Source organism: Eutrigla gurnardus, assembly GCF_963514095.1.
Source record: "Eutrigla gurnardus genome assembly, chromosome: 17".
Taxonomy (NCBI): domain Eukaryota; kingdom Metazoa; phylum Chordata; class Actinopteri; order Perciformes; family Triglidae; genus Eutrigla; species Eutrigla gurnardus.
This window is the reverse complement of record NC_139928.1, coordinates 8,384,814-8,406,347: the sequence shown is the minus strand read 5'-3', so window position 1 is coordinate 8,406,347 and position 21,534 is coordinate 8,384,814.

Here is a 21,534-nt window from a genome sequence, read left to right as displayed (position 1 = left end):
GAAACAGCCCATAAAGTCACATAGGGTGCTGGAACCAGAAGAACAACATAGGCTGGGATGTAATTATCAGTGTTTCCCCTGGAATTTCTCTCAGGCTTGGTGGTATGTAGCCTTTAAAACACTGAACACTGACTGAATATGTCACAACCCCACCTAGAATATTTTTCTACATATTTTTCTATTCACAATCAACACACCTCTTATAGTGCAATAGCCAATTACACTCCCCACTGATGTGAGATTAATTCCCACTGCAAATAGCTCCTTCACAGTTTGCACTCTGAATTTAAATATAAACTGAGATGACCAGTCACTCAACCCACAGTAAAACAGATAACCCTTTAAAAATGGGAAAAACAAACAAAACTTTGCTCCCTCTGGCTGATACGGTCTTCGTTAGCCAAAGCTAACTCACAGTCCGTATTCACAAGCGCCAATGCGCCAACGCGCCAACAGCCTCACTCTCATGCGAGGCGAGGCTAGTCTTCGTTGGTGGCTAACCCAAGGAACCTCGAGCGTTACGGTATCTCAAGGAGCTATCAGGGCTCTCAAGTCTCATGCATTGGGCGTGAGACTTGGACCTGTTCACACGCTCACACGCCACATCTAGTATTTCTCACACAGACAAATTACCGGAATAATTAAAAAAACGTTCTCCTATTTTACGAAAATAGTTCACCGAAATGTTTTTGAAAACATTTGATGTGAGAAATAAGCTATGCAGTTGCTGAATCTGTCTTTATTTTAGATTGACAACGGTCAGTTTAAAAGGTTTTTGGAGAGCTTGCGGGAGGCGGCGCCCCGTCTCTCGAAACTCGCCACGACACGAAGGCATTGCACGGCTTCTTACATAGACAATGAATGGGAAGCGTGGGATGTACGCTGCCTGTGGACACGTACCTTCAGCCAAAATCTCACGCTGAACTAAGTTAAAATCTTGAGAGCCCTGCGCTATTGAGTAGCATAAATTCCCATGCAGACTGCACTGAGGAACCCTGAGCACTCCGGTAGCTCGCGTCGCTATCAGACAGCTCCTCAATCGCCTTGTAGCTTCCGCGGTTAGCAAGGCTAATCTAGCGCTACTGTTAGTGGCTAACGGTACACTTCACGCTAATGTACACAAAACCCCTGTGAAATCACTTCCCTCGGTCAACTCTTGGACGCTGGAAGCCTCGTAACACTTAAGAGTTTGGCTGGTTACAATAATTAGTCTTATGGTGAACACCAGTTATATTACTCAGAGCTTCAGAGAAAAGGGTTCGGTGAAATCTCCCTCGTCTCTTGTTCGTGTTCTGTGTCTTTCGCCCCGCTACATCGCCCCGATTTGGCCCCCGTCAAATCAGTCATTATGATAGGGAGAAAATACCTATATTATTTCATAGGGTTTCACCAACTTGTGGGATGCCAGTACATTCCACAAAAAATATTAATATCAAATAACCAACTATGACATCACTGTCTTGCGCATGCTTGGACTCACACCCTGTAAATTGCCACACACCTGCTTTTAGCAATGTTAATCTCCTAATGACTGAGGGTATGGTTTAACCCAGGGCTTGACATACAACAACAGTCAACTTTTAGGGGTGAACTCCTGCTCTTTTGGGACTGAACCACAGTGAGAGTCATTAAGTGAGGATAAGGCAAGAGACACATCCGACACCAGTCAGTGCTTTAGTTCATTAGTGAGCATCCGTATGCTCTGCACAAGCGAGTGAGGCCCTAAATACAAAATGCAAACTGTATGCACTTTCCAAATGAATTGAGTGATGCGTAGTAATAACAAAATGTCATTGTACTGTGGTGATAGTGAAATGGCGATTATTCAACAGTGCAGGCATTTTTGCCAGCGGACCTCCTCATACATAATGCATCCAAATCATTGCATTTTTCCTCCATTCTGGGCTACAATGCATATTTCATCAAGTCGGTGAAATATTAAGCACTCTTACGATTTGATATTCTCTTCTAAAAGGGATTTCAGTTCATACATTTTCTCCAAATCACTTGTGTCTCTCTGGGACCAAAACTTCCGGGGACGTCTTTATTTGGTGTTTGTTTACTGGAGAGACGTTTGATTGGTTAATGCTGGGGTAATGATCAGTGAGCCAACCAATCAATTCAAGAGATTATCAAGGCTCAGAGGCCATTGATCTGTAAGTGGACTCAGCTCGGAACGGTAGGTTGGGCTCATTCCAACTGATTTGATTGAAATTAGAGAGGCTCAATCTGTGCAACTTTTCTTCCTCCCTCTACAATCAAATTTCAAATGTCAACTGTTATTCAGGTGAAGAGATTGATGAGGAATTGGTGGAAGAGGAGGAGAGAGAGGTGAGTCAGGGACATGAAGTGAGGACTATAGAAGGAAAGTCGAAAGGAAATGAAGACATGACAGAGAATTGTTCTAAAACCTTGCATACATTTCCCACACTGTCACGAAAGTGCTGTACGGTGTTTTTATGGTGCTGTCATGTCATAAAATGATCTTAAACCTAATGAAAAATGATCACTTTTCATCTAAATGTCAAAAGTTGTTCTTGGCTAAATATGAAAAGGTTGCTGAGTGTAAAAGTTTCACAAGACGTGGTTCAAATCTGACATTTGCCTTAAACATTTCTGTCGTTTGAAAAGAAATCAGCCTCTGGCAGCTGAACAAGTGATGTTACTTTTAGACATTCACTGTAGAGAAGAGATTTCAGGGGAACTTGAGGGATGATTCATGGAGATTATTGCAATTGGTATTGTCTAGTGCAGTTATTTGTAGTAATAAAAAATCAGAATACTAATAAATAGCCATTTTGGTAAATTATTATTATTAACTTTCTTGTCATGAGTTAGATGAGAAGATCGACACCACTGTCATGTTTGTATCCTAAATATTAAGCCGGAGACATTTAGCTTAGCATAAAGAGCGGGAGTGGGGGAAACAGCTTGCCGGTGTCCCAAAGGTGAAAAAGAATCCACTAAACAGCATTTCTAAAACTCACCAATTAATAGATTAGAAACAGACCCAATGCTCCTTGTCCTTATGCTGAGCTAACCATTTCCTGGCCATAAGTTCAATTAAATGAAAATTATGAGAATCTTTTGAACTCATCATCTTAATATTGACAAAAATGTATTTTTCAAAATTTTAATGTATTTCTTTAGGATAGCTATCTAATTTCAACAAACACAGTTCTTTATCCCTGTTATATCTTTTCAGTTTGAACCCCAAAACAAACAAACAAAAAAAAAACGTCTATGAGCACTCAGAACACATCCTTTGCATTCATTCGTACCACTGGGTATCATGGATCACGGTCAGCTTTTTAAGAAGCAGCCTTATGAATAGCCCCTTGAATGTGTTGAGTGTTTTCCTTTAGCCTATGGATTTCTATGCTCAAATTGAAGAAGATCGACACCACTGTCATGTTTGTATCCTAAATATTAAGCCAAACCAACGTTCTTACACTGCATCAATAGCAGGTTGTTGCATGTGATGAAGGATTTTAAATCTGGTATCCAAAGCTCCAGTATGGCTTTTAGAAATTTAGCTTGAGTTTAATCATGAATCATTATTTTTACACCATGAATTGACTAATACGTTTACCCACTCAACTCCATTGTTCCATATATATTAAAATTAGGCCAACACTAAATCAATGATTATAATTAAATAATCAGGTCAAGGGTGTCTGAAGTATGCATGTAGATTTTGACATTTATCAACTCTTCAATCAGATGTTTTGAAACTCTAAATCGGATCTGATATATAGAACTTTTGATGTATAAAATTTAAAAAATGTTGCTTTTCATTTAGAGTGTCCCTCTTAGGAAATTAATAGAATGTGTTAAATCACCAGCACACAGATACGTCACCCTCTAAGCTTCATTTCATTCAGGCCTGTCATGTCACCTGGGGTGTAATGTCTGACTGTCGATTAACACAGCAGTGGAAGTCGTTGTGTGGCGGACAATGTTGTGCAATTCAATCTGTTCTTGTCGCTACCACCTGCCATAAGAATGAGGTTATATTATATATAAGATCAACTAATCATGACTTAAAATTACAGTGAAGTGAAGTTTTAAGGAAAATAGGAAACTAATAAACGAGTTAAAAAGAGTCCATTGGTAACCAGCAGAACAAATGTCTGACACATTTTGATTGACCTCATTGTGTCAATTAGTGTGGAGACTAATCTTCATAATAAAATCTGTACTTTCTGAGGAAGCGCCTGACAAATTGTCTTCCGTTTGGAAATATCCATGTCATTAAAGTGACACTCACATTTGAATACCAGGCGGCTGTTGTCTCACAACTTGGGTTGCCAGTGTGGCAGGCGTTCAAATTAATATATTGGCCCAGGTGCAGCTGATTTGGGCAAGAACAAGAAATGGTGTGACTGAAGCAGTTAAACATTCTTCTCTAGTGATGATAAAAACGATCAAAAGTGCTGACTTTCTAGTAAAATTAATTAATTGAAATGAATTATTTTAATTACATTTAAAACAGGCCCACCAAACTTAACCTTAACAAACCACCTTCCAAATCAACTTCTTACTAGCCCTGAAGGGGCTGGTGTATATATATATATATATATATATATATGCAGACACACGTGTGTGTGTGTAAAAATATATACATATACATGCATATATATATACACATTTGTAAAGGGTGGACCAACGTCATATTAAACCCTATGGATTAAGAATGGGATTTTACTTAAATTCATATGCGTGTCAAGGCAAGTGAGCGAATACTTTCGGCAATATAGTGTGTATATACAGTGTGTGTATATATATATATACAGTATATATATATACAGTATATACACACACACACATAACCCTAACCACGCTGTAATATACTTAAATAGACAGTTATTTACTACAATATATGCTAAAACCATCCTTTCACATTAATGCTAGCCTGGAGCGGAAGCATCATCTGCTCACAAAACCACCTCTTCACACAGACAACAAACCCTGGCCCTTTAGGATAAGTTCAGATCCCAGACCGTTCTCAATGTTAGATAAGTTAATATACTCCATATGCTCCACTTATAATACATGATCTCTGTCAAATGCATTTTTGGGCATTTCAGTAAAACTTTCAGGGACAAAGCGTAGTGATTTCTTTATGAAAGGTTACAAGCAAGTATATTGATCCCTTGCCAGTAGCAGTGTTAGCTGGCATTGAGATCAGCTATCAATAACATTCCTCTTAAAGGGGCCATAAGAATCCATTAAAATGTCCATTCTTCGTCTGAAATGGCAAGTCATTTTTTTATGGCCATTTCTCACTGCTGTTGCTTTGGACGATTGCTTAATTGTACATTTATTCATTAACTTGCAAGTCATTGTCAAGATGCAAGACTATTGTTTTCCTAGTAAGACTTGATAAATAGTTTGCGTCGCCTCGTCAGTGTAAGTGTCTTCATATTTCTTTGGTGAAGGCTCTGTGCATCAGTGGACTAAAATGCATTCTATGGTGGAACTATCTTTCACCTTGTTCTTTCTGTCATTCAAGCACCTTGTTGACTTGTGATATAACGGCAGTTCTCTCTCTCTCCCTCTTCTGAAATGGAATAATTTGCAGAGGTACTCATGGCTGGTAAGCATACAAGCTCTCAGCTAATTTCCCTCTTTTGCTTATGAACGAACATTGTATAATAATCACTTCAATAATGTGTTAATGTATGTTAAATGACAAGGCCTGCATTGAATACATGGATTAACAGTCACTTTTGCAAATGATTAAAGCTAATGCCGTTGTTCAGCGGTGTGGTTGAGTGGTGACAAATGGACTGATTTGTTAGATGGAGACACTGAGCTGAAGAAGTTGCTGATGAGACGCTGGAAGCCCAGGCAGGAATTATTTTGAGCCTCAAATGCAGGGATTTATTTATTTATCATCTCATACTTTTGTTGTAGCTGTTTACCAGTCTGACTGTCTTCAATTCTCCTAGCTTTAAAAAAAAAAGAAAGTAGCGAACAGCTGTATAGATTTTCCACAGTCCACTCCGTCCCCTAATGGAAGCAAGTGCAGTGACCACCAGACCTCCTTGACTTACACAAGCAAGCAGTGCAAATTCAGCTGCACTGATATGCACCAACTGCTTTGAACATTAACATTAGGACTCGTGAGAGGATTCCGCATGGTGAAACGTATATACACACATACATAAAGAACTTTTACAAAGTCAAAAGAAGTACACTCAATAGAGGAAGGACACCATTTATGATTTTGAATCAGTACAGCCAGTACTGTGCAGGAGGGAGATTCATAGCTCATCTTGACAAGCTGTGCGAAGGATGACTCATTGACAAACAAAGACGGAACATAAAAACGGCAAACAAACAAATATGAGCACAAAAGGAAACAAAAAAGAGCAAAGAAGCAAGAGAAAAAAGAAGGCCGTGCAGCAATATCACTGCAGTACAGCGCTCAGGCTTAGGCTTAGTGCGTGTGTGTGTGTGTGTGTGTGTGTGTGTGTGTGTGTGTGTGTGTGTGTGTGTGTGTGTGTGATGAAATCAAATATATTACCTAGTGAGGGCTGTGTCTTAAAAAGTGTGGCATTTCCAGCACCAGCAGCGCACCACACACGTGAACATGCTGATGGTTGTTTTTGACGGCCTTTCTCAGAGCAGGATGTGAGCAGCAAAATGGAAGACAAGTCAGCATTTCGGGCGACTCTGCTGGCCTTTCCTGTCTTCACTCAGTGTTGTTGTGTGTGTGTTTGTGTGCACCCCTGAGGCCTCATAAGACGTGTGAGACGTGACAGAACCTTTATTCATTAGCCGTCAGCGTCCTACCTCGCAAACAAGAGAGGGGATGATAGGACGGGAGGGGGGGAGGGACCGGGGAGAGAGGGGAGGAGAGTGCAGAACGTGGGAGCATAAAAAGCATTCAATTAAGACATGAACTGCAGGGTTCATTAAGCATGAGCAAGCCGATGAAAATGACCATCCATCAAGAGAGAGTGCTGTGGCAGCGCCGGGAAAGCGCGTGCAGGCATGCGCCCCCACAACATACTCAATTACTATGGGAAAAAAATGCTCATCCTTGCCTTCTGAAGTAGAATGGAAACTAATAGCACACATTATACCACTGGTCTAAACTGTCATGCATTGATTCTACTAGAAGGACTTTGTGGCTTTTCTCCACTTAGTCTTATGTTTGGCCTTAAAAATGGTGAACACAATGTTCACTTTGCTTCCATGCAGGTACCCGCAATCATGACAGTGAAATGGCTTTTTAATACCAGCCTAATTTTTTTTGGGGGGGAAAAAAGTGTGGAAAAAGGATAGAAAACTGGCTGCTGGAGAGCAGGGACGAAAGCAGCGAAGATGAATTGTGGTGTCGGTGTAGAAATCTGCAATTCATTTTGTGTGCAGCATGCAGGCACTCGGGGCTGAGGACATGCAGTATGGAATACATCGCCGAAAGACATTATATCCCATCAGATTAGAAATGACGTTCCAGATGTATTTTTGAAAATGTAATACCAAACATTTCAATGTATGTGTGCTTACATGCATCTGATCGACTCTTGTCCCCCCTGTGTCCTGCTCACTTCCTCAGCACCCAAGGGCGCACACATATATCTAAGAGACAGCGGCGCCATGACGAGACGCCTGCATTTTTTCTATTCGTGCATTTGTGACGTTGTTTTGCTTTCATCAGGAACCAGAGCATAAGGATACATACGTGTATGCAGGTATGTTCAGCCGAGAAATCGCAGAATTCAGCGAGCGATAATAGATGAATGCATGCGCTGCTCTCACCATTGTACGTATTCCACTGCTGTGAAAGGGCTTCGGGCTCTTTCTTCATGGTAAGCAATCAAAACAGCTGTTTGTAAGTGGCCTTGCCCTAAAAAAAGCTCAAAGCTCTCACTCTTTTCAACGGGCTCTGCCGTGTCTGAAAGTACACTGTGTTCGTAATGTGGCAGCAAACACCACATGCTTTCTTCTTCGCAGTGGGAATTCAGCTTATAAAAAGGATGCAGCAGCTACATTTTCTTGTTTATGCTTTGGAATTAGAGAAGGTGTGCTTCCGCCTTTTCCCCCCTTTTATTCTTTGAGGGCTAAGGTCCCTACAAGACACTATGACTGAGATTAAACATGCTAGGTACAAATCCGGGATGGTGCCAAACTGCATCCGCATTTATGTGTGCATCCGCGGACAATTTGCATTCACGCACGCATACTTGCGTGAGCGTGGCCGTATGTGCGTACGTGTCATGCTGATATTTGCTTGCTGGGACAAAAATGGCTGCTTTTAAAAACTCATCTGCTGAGTGCTCTGAAAATAATTAAATACATTTTCTGTTGAAGAAGCCTTTATTTCCAGTTACTTCTTTCTAAGTCAGAGATCTTGTGGCTTTTAACAAGCATAAAAACATGCACTCCTGCTCAGTACATTCCTACTTAATGGGTGCTGCAAGGTTGGAAAAGAACATGGAAGCCAAATATAGTTTTAGCTGTTTGAGTGAAGATGGAAAATAAGAGTGCATGGATGACGAGCTGTTCAGGCAAGGGTCATTCCGTGTCATTTCATCAAATTACTGAAAATCTTCCCACCTGACCATCTCACAATGTCCTGAAAACATTTTTAGTACAAAGATACACTTGTTAATAGGAAAAATCCAAAATATTAAGTCTCTACTGTCAATAGTTTTCTCATGAAACATCATTGAATGAAGGGTAGTTTAGACGGTTTTTGGCATCATGCTCTGAAAAGCCATTTTTAAACAGCAATATCTGGAAAACTATCTCACCTGTGGCCTTCAAAATTTCTACAGTGTATATCTGTTACTAATAGCCTCCAGACATCGAATATCAGGGGTGTAGCTCAATGATAACCTAGTATGGTAGGTACTTAAAATGTGGCTTGTTGAAATAAAGTAGTACATTTGAAGAGTGACTGAGCTCCCATTTTTGCAGATAAAAGACTTCTATCACTTCTGCCTCTATCTCTGGTGTTAGCTTTAACATTCTACAAAATATGGTTTCTCTCAGATGATTAGTTTCACAGATATTAAGGCTAAAAAATGGAAGTTAACACATCTTTGCCCAACTTCAGAGTCATATTCCAAAAAACTGACAACACGTATCAGGTCCAAACTTACTTTTTTTGAAAGCTCATATTCTTGTTAAAATCATATTAAAAAATCAGGAGGGTGTTTTGCCTCAATTTGTCGCAGTGATTTTTTTAAATCCTGATATTGGTGGGGTTTTTGTGGCCGTTTTTGGTACTGCATGTCTTAATATCCTACAAGTAAACATCACAGCAGGGCATTTCAATTGTGTTTTTTACCATTTACCAAAGACTTATATGTGACTAAATACTACTGATAAATTTAGCCTTATGAAAACATTAAATTGTAGCACAGTTGTAGTTATAGAGGCAATAAGTCCTTGGATGTGAGTTGAACATGCTGAAAGCAGCTTTTAATGTCTTAAACCATGAACAAATGAATTGAAGACTGTACATTTTGTCATACTTTAAGTATATAAATTACACAACCAAATCAAATAATAATCTTAATTTGAGCATAAAGAGCTTACATTACAGTAGAAAAGTCTCCAAAGTTTGATATTGAATAACAGTTTGTCTCTGTGCTCACTATGAGACAATATGTGAGTTGTGTGTATGATCAGAAATGGTGGATAGGAAGTATAAGAGATGTTTCAGATGAAGATGTACTGGTTCAGTTCATGCACCCACATGGCCCTGCCAAGAGTTTCTACTGAATTGAAGACTGTACATTTTGAAGACTGTACATTTTGTCATAGACTGTAGGTAAAACACCCTCCCGATTTTTTAATATGATTTTAACAAGAATATGATCTTTAAAAAAAAGTAAGTTTGGACCTGATACGTGTTGTCAGTTTTTTGGAATATGACTCTGAAGTTGGGCAAAGATGTGTTTACTTCCATTTTTGAGCCTTAATATCTGTGAAACTAATCATCTGAGAGAAACCATATTTTGTAGAATGTTTAAGCTAACACCAGAGATAGAGGCAGAAGTGATAGAAGTCTTTTATCTGCAAAAATGGGACCTCAGCCATCCTTCAAATGTACTACTTTATTTCAACAAGCCCCTTTTTAAGTACTTACCATACTAGTTTATCATTGAGCTACACCCCTGATATTCCATGTCTGGAGGCGTTTAGTAACAGATATACACTGTAGAAATTTTGAAGGCCACAGGTGAGATAGTTTTCTAGATATTGCCGTTTAAAAATGGCTTTTCAGAGCATGATGCCAAAAACCGTCTAAACTACCCTTCATTCAATGATGTTTCATGAGAAAACTATTGACAGTAGAGACCTAATATTTTGGATTTGTCCTAGTAACAAGTGTGTCTTTGTACTTGAATTTTTTCAGGACATTCTGAGATGGTCAGGTGGGAGGCATTTGATGAAATGACACGGAATGACCCGCAATAGATGTAACAAAAATGAAATACAAATACACAAACATTAAATACAAAAATTAAAGCTAGCTAAAATCACTGTCAATCACCTTTCAATTATGCATGTTTTCAAATTAAGTAATATCTTCTAACATCCAGGGCCGTAGGAAGTGAGTTTTGGTTGGGGGTGCTGTAGTGGGGGGTAGTTTGCCAGAAATCCATAAAAATAGGCTTTATTTGAAATGGTACAAAATTGATTGTATTTTATTGAAACGCCTCTGTAACAGGACAGCATACTAGCATTGCATGGCACACAGCACAGGCATACATCACTGTCAAAAAAACAAGGCGACAAAATGCAAAACGCACACAGATTGATACTAACGCAAACAAAGTAACCGTTTGCTAAGGTAACAAATGTTGCTGTACAGCCTTGCACCGAAATTGACGGTGAAAACAAACACGTGAAATATAAAACTGTTATAAATTAAATAAATAAAATAAAACTTAATTATTGACGCTTCTGACATGGGCGTCAAAACAGGCTTAAGACAACCCTAACGCACAGCATTTTAGACAGAACACACTGACTCAAAACATCATAGGCCTACACAATGCATAATTCATAGGCTACATTAAACTATTGCCTAACAAATGCTATAAAACATCATAAACGCACAGTATAGCCTTAGCCTACATTTTTATTTTGTTAATTTGTTTTGTTTTTGTTTAGATCTCCTAGGTTTAATGTAACATTATAATAGTGCATAATAGACAGGGGGACGGAGAGTTTTTATTCATTTTTTTAATATTTATTTTTTGATCGCGAGTGGTATGACACATAAATACGCATGCTTTCATGCAGGGGGTGCTAACATCGCAGTCATAATATGACATTCCCTCTTTGTCTTTCTTTCACTGGGCGTTTCTGTGCTGAGCAACGATTGTGGGACCGTGAAGCACTAAAAAGACAGGAACTTGGTTTGGCCTACTCAGAGTGCTGAAGCATGTGGAAGGAATTTGTTAATGGCCAGTACGACCAGAAGAAGCAAGGTAAACCTTGTTTTGATGTTCATGTGGGCACGTAGCAAGATAGACTCGAAGAGCGGACTGGAATAACCCCGTGTGTCAGCAAAGTCTATTCACACTGTTCTATCTGTCATATTTGTCCTTTAAATTTTAACGGAAATATGTAATCAATTAATAAATTACTGTTGCTACAGGGTCAAACTGTCTGCTCAAAAGGTTACATTATTGATATTTGCCCTTAATTAAAAAATATATATAAAAATATATAAATGGCAAATCAAGGCTACTCAGTGTTTTACACAAAGTCTGTGGTATTTGCATTTTAATGGCTGGCAGAGCTAATGATAGAAGAGTGTAATTTAGCAGATAAATAAGACTGGGAACTCAGGCAAAGCAATTAGTATTCACTAAATGTCACGCCTTTGTATCTGGGTGCATAATACACTAAATGTATTAGTCACTCTGAGGTCTCGTGGAGGGTTTGTACCACAGTGTAGGCACACCTTGGGTACCTGTGCTCTACCACAGCTACCCACAATTGTAGAGATACATCACTTCAAGCAAAAACCAACACTCCCAATTGTGTCGGTTTCCATAACTTAATATTCCCACAGGGAGTGTGAAGAGTGCAGCAGAGCTGTTTTTTTCTTTTCTCCCCGGCAAGTTCTAATACACATTCACCTTAAACAGACTATGACTTCAGAAGAACAGTGGCAGTGTTTCCCTTAAAGGCTCAGATTCCAAAAAAAAAAGAAGAGCCGTCCAACTGATCCATTTATGCATTATCTATTTGCACAAACATCATTATTTATGGAAGAGAATACAAGCTTAACTCTATGAAGGCCCTGGATTCACTCATTGAGGAGTTGATGTGGGATTACTTCTGATGGCACATTTGAATGCCATGGAGGGAAAAAAATGTAATTATTGAAATGATAACTTGTAATTACAGACTGTTTCAAAATTGGCTTCAAACTTTCCTTCGATCAAACTTGTGGATTTCCTGACCTTGGTTCTCAGTAATATTTGTGTGAATAGGTGGACTGAGAGAAAAATGAAAGTGCCTCAAAGGGCCCATATAACATAGTCCAGGTTGTCACAGTTCATTTGACAAGGACATATTGAAAGAATCTACAATGTATTTCAATTCTACAATGTGTTACCTTCTAATGGCGTGAAGGGTCTATTATTAGGTCATTTATTGCAATTCCAACACTCGGAGCAGAGGTAAACAAGATCAGAGTGTCACGAGTTTAAATAACACTCCCCACTCATCCCGAAGGTAATTACACAGAGGTCAATGAGCGGAGGATGACCCAAAAAAAAGAAATAAATGGGCGTCAGCAATCAATATTTCACGCTTCACATGCAGACTCACATTCCCAGCGCACACACTTTTTACGCTGGTCCCTGGCAGGCAACGTGTGGCTAATCTGCACACTCCTCCGCTCCGCTCAAACAGAACACGAGGCCCAAATTGCATTTTAATGGCCTCTCTCTCCTATTAGCACCGCGGCATCTTGGAGTGCTCGAGAAAACAATGAAGCTTTCAACCTTTCCCATTCCTCCGTCATTTTGCCTGATGTGATCAAGGCTTCCTGGCGATGCACCTACAGCCACTCGCTCATCAATCACACCCAAGAACGATGTAAGCCAAGCGGTTGACAACATTAAACCTACAGTATGTGTAAGGTCGTTATCTCAAATATTCTCAAATACATTTTCATATTTAAAAAATATTGGCATTGTTGATGCACAACTGGAAGAACACTGCTTCAATCTACTTGTCTTAATCTAAAACGCTCCAAAAGAAACTCAATCGTACAATCTGACCACTCATGTCAACATTCACCCACTCATTTACTGATGGCAGTGGCTGCCATATAAGGAGCTACCTCGCCAGAAAGGATGTAAAATAACATTTAAGAGCAATTTGGGGGTCACTTCTACATGTCGACCGGAGGAGTTGGGAATCCAACAGCGAAGACCTTCTCTACCTCGTAGCCACAGGTAGGTACCAAAATGACCGGAAGGCCTCAGTCCAGCCTTAGATAGTGATTTTTTTTTTATGTATCAGATAATTTGATCTTTTGATAAAGATAAAGAGCTAAAAATAAAAAAAATATTGAAAATATATTACTCAAGTACCAACACAAGCCTGAACATCAGTATAACATCACATGGCTTATGGGACACAAGCTGTTTTTTTTAAGTGAAGCGTAATGTTGTAAATGTAATCTCCTGGTTGAACATCCTGTGTGTGTTTGGCTCATCCACCACACCTCCCACACGACCTGTATGGATTTTTTTCGGTCTTTATACTACATCATCACACTCGCGGAGCATTTCTTCTGAGCATGTAATAATGGATTAACTCTGACAGTCAGTGGTGATGTGTTAATTTACTCTTGTACATAACGAGCTGCGTTTGACCAATAATGCCTTACAGCAAGTAAAGCTAGTGAAGGCCCCGTGTGAGAAAATGAAGGAAACACAACTTCTTGTTCAAGGTTTTTGCAATGCCATAATTCAGTTTTGGCAGATTTATCTCCTCTGCATGCCTGTCCACCGTACAGAGACTTACTTTAGGTAAGGTGTTCAAAGAACCAGAGCCGACAGGCAATAGCTTGACCAAAAGTGTTTTCACATGGGTTTAAAGTCCGGCTCCAAGGCTTTGGCTCTCTCAAGCTATAATACCAAACAGGCCTTCACGCCTGACTGCTATTACTACTCTGTAACTGTGTACTAGCAAGAGGTGAATTCTGAGATGAGACAAAAATGGTTTGTGGCTAAATCTATTTTTTTTTTTAGACAATTTCAGCCTCCTATCCTTGAATATTCTTCTGGTTTCTTTTGTCTTTAGTTGTTAAATAATTCACAATAATCATCTTCTCACAGTGATAATACACTCTTTCGTTCGGGGGCTGCTTTTAAAAATGTACGCTGTCTTGTTGTTCCCATGGGCGTAAGTATGCATAAGGACAGTGGGTGTTTTTGTAAAATATTTATTTAAATTTTAATATTCTGACTTTTTTTCAGCAAATATAACGTCTTGAAATGCCAGACAACAGAAATGTGTGTGGTATTTTCTGAATGTGCACAAGGTGTTGAACATGAACAGGAATCTTGGTGAACCACATTTCAGCTGTTAAAGTCCAGGGGGTGATAAATTAAAATACAGCAGAATTATATACATATTTGAAAGCAATACAGAATGCCTGAGAGCTTTATTGCATTATATTTGATTAAATTTAAGAATTTTGACATTTCAACAATAAATTGGTGTAAATATTGGTATATAAGACTCCCCATTTGTGTCCCCACTAATATTGAAACACAACCTACACCCTTGGTGGTCCCATTACCCGTGCATCTTTGTACTAACTCAGTGAGAAGAGTGTGTCTGATAACATGATCAGCTAAGGCAACCAGAAAGTTGACATTATTTTTAGATTGAAAACCTTTTAATGCTCTTCTCCCTCAATGCCCAATTTCTTAAAGTTTTGGATGAAAAATCAAAGCTTACAGAAAGTATTATTTTACTGATCAAATATAGCTGCAAAACCTTTTTAGACTTTTTCTTGACAGTACACAGAGTTCTTACAATAGGAGGGCAAATGACAAACACGTAACAGATGAGTAATCCACCCTATCGGTTGTGCTTAATTGGAACTAGTGATCCAATGACATTTCTTTTAACCTTTCACCTTTGACCTCAGTGTGGGCTGCAGTTCAAATAATTCTTTATTGTAATTGGATCTCCATATTCCTTCCCTTCTCCCATTAAAACATATTTATGAAACAAACATATTTATGAAATAATATTTCAGGAAAAAAAAGGAATACAAATATAGCAATTGCTTTCTTAAAAAAAACAACAATAAAAAAAACTTTCTTTCACCTCCTCATAATCTCTCTTCAGTTTTCTGTACCATAACCATCGCTTTGACAACCAGTATCCTACGTAGCTTTACTCTGACAAGGAGGATTCACAAACGGGACAAAAAGTGAGCGATGGAAGTTGAAATTTTGAAAAATGACAAATCCATCTTCCCGTCTTCCTCTTTATTCGGTGCGTATATGAGGTTCCGATGTTACCACCATATCTGGTGTCAAGGGAGAAGGAGTAGCACTTATGAGAGGAGGAACATTTTCACCCACTCCTGTCACCAGCAATCAGCGGGGAGAAGAGGGTCCTAATCAGAGAGCTGCTTCACTGCAGAAAAGCCTCTCGTCTAATAACTCAAACCATTTCTGATGCTAAGTTGGGTAGATAAGCTTGGCATCTCAGTGGAGAAGTTTACCTCACTCAATAAACAGTGAAAGTTATGGCCTGTAAGTGTTTTAAAGTTTTATTTCTTAGATTTTGCATCCGACAGCTGTGCTAGCAGCCCCTTGAGGCTGTTTATAGGCGCAGAAGTGGTTTGAGCTCTGTGCTAACATGAGCAAAACGTGTCAAAATGCAGGTACAGGCTAATGTTTACCATATGATGTTTGCTACACCTAACACTAAGAACAGACTGATTGCCATGAGTTAAATAAATCATGTATTGGACCCATGACGGTTAAAAGTCAAAGGGTGATTCAGGGAACATAAATGTCAGCACTAAATGTCATGGCCATACATAGTTGTGGAGACATTTCATGGAACCTGAAATATCAACCTCATGGCGGCACTAAAGGAAAAGTCACCTGGACTCCCCATTTTCACATGGATTTGTGCTTCATCCTCTGGGGACCATGAATAAAAAGGTACCAGAATTGCAATCCATCCAATAATTGTGCTCAGAGAGTTGACATATTCCATTGTGAAACAAAGTTGTGGACCAACCAACAGACGCTGCCATCCCTAGATGCAAACCGCTACTTAGCTAAAGACTTCTAACAGGTGCAAAAATAATAATAACAAAGCTGCTGATCCTAAATGCAATTGAAGCAAATGAAAAGACATGCTACATAAGTTTTCTTCTATTATAATCAGATTAAAGTCTTGCTCGTTAATCAGAGCTTGAGTGCTATGTGTGAACTGTCAAAGACGTGAGCCGAGAGGCCCGCTGATGCATCGCACACACCTGTTGGGGAGTCTGCTGGGGAGCTGCAGCCAATGAGAGCGCAAGACATGGGGCAAAAGGGAAAGCTTTCAGAGGGGTCGCCTGTAACAATAGGACGTGTATGTATTGCATTTGCAACGTGAACCAGTTTTGGACAAGTTGTTTGTGAACACTTGGGTTTGCAGTAGAAACATGGTGGCTGGCTCTCTCTCTCTCTCTCTCTCTGTGTGTGTGTGTGTGTCTAAATAGCTCATTCTAAGGTAATCACATACAATGATGTTATTTTCAGGTGATTGTATTTTAATTAATTATATTATTTTACATCAAATAGAACAATAATCAATATGTTCCATTTCTACCAACGGATCCCTATAAATCCTACATACTGTTCCTTTAAAACTTGCAGTTGGGTCAGTATCTGGCAAAGATCAGCAAAACATCATATAAATATCTCTTATCATTGGCAAAATAGAAAATCCCTCCAGAGAAATAAATGCTAATGGGAAAGTTGGCCAACATTTCTGAATGATTTCAACGTAATTCAAATAAGCTTAGCAAACTATTTGAGGATACACTTACTCCAAGTAGTATTGTAAAGTCGTATGTGTCTGGATTCTCTTCCCTGTATGTTATTTATAGTAATAAAGCAGACACACTGAAAAGAAATTGTTCGCTAATCAGTGTCAACTGAAAGCGTCACCACTTCCCCGCAGCTGTCAGGTACAGTACTCTGCCTAAGGACATGCGAAGAGTTTGCTGTATGTGGATATTTAATGCTTTAATCAGGGAAGGTTGATGGCAGGAAGCGCCACAAGAGCAGCTTCTCAGATATCCGAGGAGCAGATGGGAAACGTTGTGTTGGTTAGATCATTTCTTCATTTCATGGCAATTCATCCCAAAGTCCCGGCTGATAAAAATCTATTTCCGATTGAACGGCAAGTGATTTTAAATATACACAAACACTTTGCCTTGAATTTCATGATTATTTCTGAAAAAATAGAGAGGCCTTTAATAGTTTGTAATGAAATCGTATTTGGGTTGTTATGGTACCTGTATGGCAATCTGTAAGGTTAAATCAAAGCGGGATGAGTGTAACATTGTTTGTTCACTGCCGTAGTCAAGCCTAATCAAATGGTATGAATGGTATGAGAAATAAGTGTAGCTTTACTGTTGTGGAAGAAAACTCTTCAGGTCCAAATCAGTGGCTGGTTCAGATGAGGTTTGATCACTGTCAGTGGAAAAAGGAAGTCACAGCGTTGCCATAAAACCCTTTCTGACAAGACAGGGGCTAGTCAGAGTTTGATACAGAGTTACAGAAAAACAAGGAGGAAGGTGTGATGAGTGGATTTGCATTGACTCATAAGTCTGCTTCCAAGAGGAAGAGACTTCCTGAGAAGTCGAAGGTGTGGCTGCTCTCGGGGCAGCTGGGTTTCTCTACACAATGTCACAACAGGGGCCATTCATCGGGCCTCGATCAATCAATGTGAGATAAGGATGTTTCAGAGTCGGTCCAGAAAGGGGGAAAGACCAAAAGGTCTTCTTATCAGGATAAAAAAGTTAACCACAATCAAATAGGAGCACAGGACATTTGATCAGTACAAGAGAAAGGAATATTAGACACATTTTCTTCTACACTGTGTCTCAGAGACAGAGAAGACACAAAGTTATAATTCATATCTGACACTCTTTATGTGCTTTCAGACATGGAGTCATTATGATGGTTAAACCTTTTCGACCCGCTGCTGTGGAACAAAGGACACAAGTTCCCTGAAACCTTTGTCACCAGCAGAGAACAGACAGATCAGTGAGGAAAGCAACATTGGCTTCAATGTTCATGGTCGTTTGCAAAGGTTGCTACATTAATAGTGTCACATCGCAAACCGTCTCCTCTATTTTAAGCTGCATCCTGCTCTATTTAGGTGCGCGGTGACATTACAGAAGGTGGATAGCAGCTGCCTGTGTTGTACAGGCTGGTAGGATGCGATGTAGCCGGTGGCTAACGATGTTGCCAAGCGTCGGCAGCTGCGACGGCAACCCGATCCCCGTCTGAGCTGTTGCGATTACACCAGCTTGACGTATAGAATCCATCTCATGATGGGGAAAATCTGGTCCTTCGCCATCAATCCAAAATGGTGTGATCATCAGTGAACCTTTACAAATCCTGAGATAGTCTTTCTTGATTGACTAAAAACCAAGCATCAATTTGCACCAGCGGGCAAGTAAGACATAAGAGACACAAAAAAAGAGCAATGTTTTATGTCGTTGTTGCTCGATAAGTCGATGAGACACATTTTCCTCCAATCAATTCAGTAATAAAACCATTCTATGCATTTATCTTTGGAATAACCGAACAAGCATGGTGAGGGGTTGAGCCTGCTTCCTTTCTGCTGATTACACATGTATTACGAACAACTCATTTTTACACAAGCACTACCCACCCTTCCCCTCCCCTCACCCACGCTCACCCCCTGCTAATCGATGAGGGAAGGCTCTGCAGTTGTTTAACCTTCCTGGCTCTCCCTCTCCTGAGTGTGTGGAGCAGGTGACACATCACATTAATAAATAAATAAGCAAGGGGGAGTGGAGCACACATCACAGTGCCAATGATGGGACAATTATCTGATGGCAAACAACGCTTTACCATCACCTGCCACAATCGAAGGAATCAATGGGACTTGGAGGGGAGGTGGAAGGGGGCGGATGGGGAGAACAGGTGAGGCAGAGAGAAAGGTGAAAAGCAAAAGGGATATTAATATGAGGTAGAGCACATTCAGGTGATACTACAAATTATTTCCACAGAATTAAGCATTGAAGAATTGGCTGATTTTAGACTTGATTGACTTTAGGTTTATAAAGTTTGACAAAACACTGCAAACTCAAGGTCCATTTTTATTCCCCCGGGAGCAGCCATAGCATGGATGAAATCACAGAGAGCTTCATTTAAAGTTCTAGAGAAAGGTTGCACGTGGACATTGATTTATTGAAAAAGAAATGTATGGAATTGTTTTGTCTCCCATTTCCTTTGGAGATGATACATGTTCATGCCTACATTCATAGAATATCAGTTTAGCTAGATAAACAAAGCAGGACCTTGTGCTACTTTTGGATTAGCTTTGGGGTTTACTTTCCATTTTCTGCCCTTCCTTTTAAACCTCCATTGATTAAGTTAAACAAACACTAGGCTAATTGCATTATAAACCACTGCTTCCATTATTTCACTACAATCAGTATTTTGTTCATAGGAACAAAGAATCACATGACTACTTGTCTGCTGGTAGTGATGAACCCACAGATAATAATCACCAGACTTTTAAGTTCCTCTCAGCTCTATGGAGTCTTCTCTCAAATAGTTAACAGTTATGATGTGACAGGCAAATAATGAATCAGCAAAACGGCTCTGATAGGCCAAGTGTACCTACACTACCTGCACTACAGCAGAAAGACAGACTGGAGAATATTTAGCAGCACAAGAGCCAGACTTTTCCCTCAGCAGTTGGTGGGGACTAAAGGCAGAGCTAAAAGGAGAGTGAATTATATATAATATTGCACACACAACTCGAAATGCATGCTAATGTCGCTCTGAATCTACTGGATGTGTAAATAGAGAAGTCAACTTTTAAGATGGTATGATGGCTACAATCTTATTCACTGCATCTATAAGGTCTATAATAGTTTAGCAGCATGGCATTGTGTATACACAATTCACTCTCCTTTTAGCTCATGTCATAACTGTTGGTCCATTATCTATGACATTGGTCCATGCTGCCTTTGTTTTATAGTGCAAGACAATACAACTCCAGTCACAGGTGTGAGACTGACTGGCAGGTTTGCATGCCTATAATATGTACGTATATGTATGTAAGCTATTATTGTTGCCATCCCCAACAGCTCTCACAGCAATAATAGTAATGATTACTAGGTACACATGTTAATGATGAGGGCTACAAGGGTTGTTGGTGGTGAACAATAATAATAATGTTTTATGTATGATAATGGTAATAATAATAATGGTGTTTAGAAATGAAAAAAAATCTGAGTAAGTAGCAATAATAATGATGGTGCATGTGAGAAGTGAAAAAGCGACGGCGTATAAGGGCCACTGTAGGAAAACAAAAACAATGTGCCCCTTTTTTATATAATAAAGAATCTTGCCCCCCTCTCTCGCCTCCGTTTCCTTTTGGCATATATTGACATGTACATATAGCTGATATAAACAAGTTGCTTGGATCCCCTAACACCAGATGTTTGCCGTTGCTATGACAACAAATGAAAGCTAGTGCTAGCATTTACTCCAACTGCCCAATCAATAAACACAGATAAAATGACAATTTGGCCCATGTAATTAACCAACAATAAGCATCACCCTTAGAACCATAGCAAGGCGTTGTCACACGTTGGGATGTATTCATGAGAAAAATAAATGCAACATTCATGGGATTTTAGCTAGCATCGTAATAAAGTAGCAAATTTCCTACTTTATAATCTTTGAATATTGCCCACCTCTCTCGGCTGTTTTCTTTTTTTCTTTCTTTTTTTCCCCTACAGTGGCCCTAATGCGGCGTAGTAAAAAGTACATGAAACAAATTAAAAAACTGTTCCATCCATGTTCTCTTCTAATATTATCTTTCCATCTTTCCAGGTGGAATCTCCCTGTCCTCGTCTACTCTCATAGCAGACTTGACATGCCTCGGTCTGTCATTCTGGTCGCATTTAACCCTCAGCAGACGCGGACTATGTTGGCATATGTTACATGCTGCTGAAAATAGAAAATATTTTTTTTTGTGCCTACTGGTAGAACAGTTGTAACTCGATTATTTTCCAAGCTGTGAACATCATATTTTAGATAGCTATAAAGACAATATATAATAAATAGTTAACCTTATTTTGAAACCTTTTGACTTGTAATATTACTCTGCTTACGCCCACAATGTAACAAGACTTTATGGCATCTGTGTTTCTGTCTGATTATTAGAAATATAACCACACAGCGAGTGGAACTCCCGGATAACGCCTACCGCAGTTGCTATGCGACACACAGTGAAGCC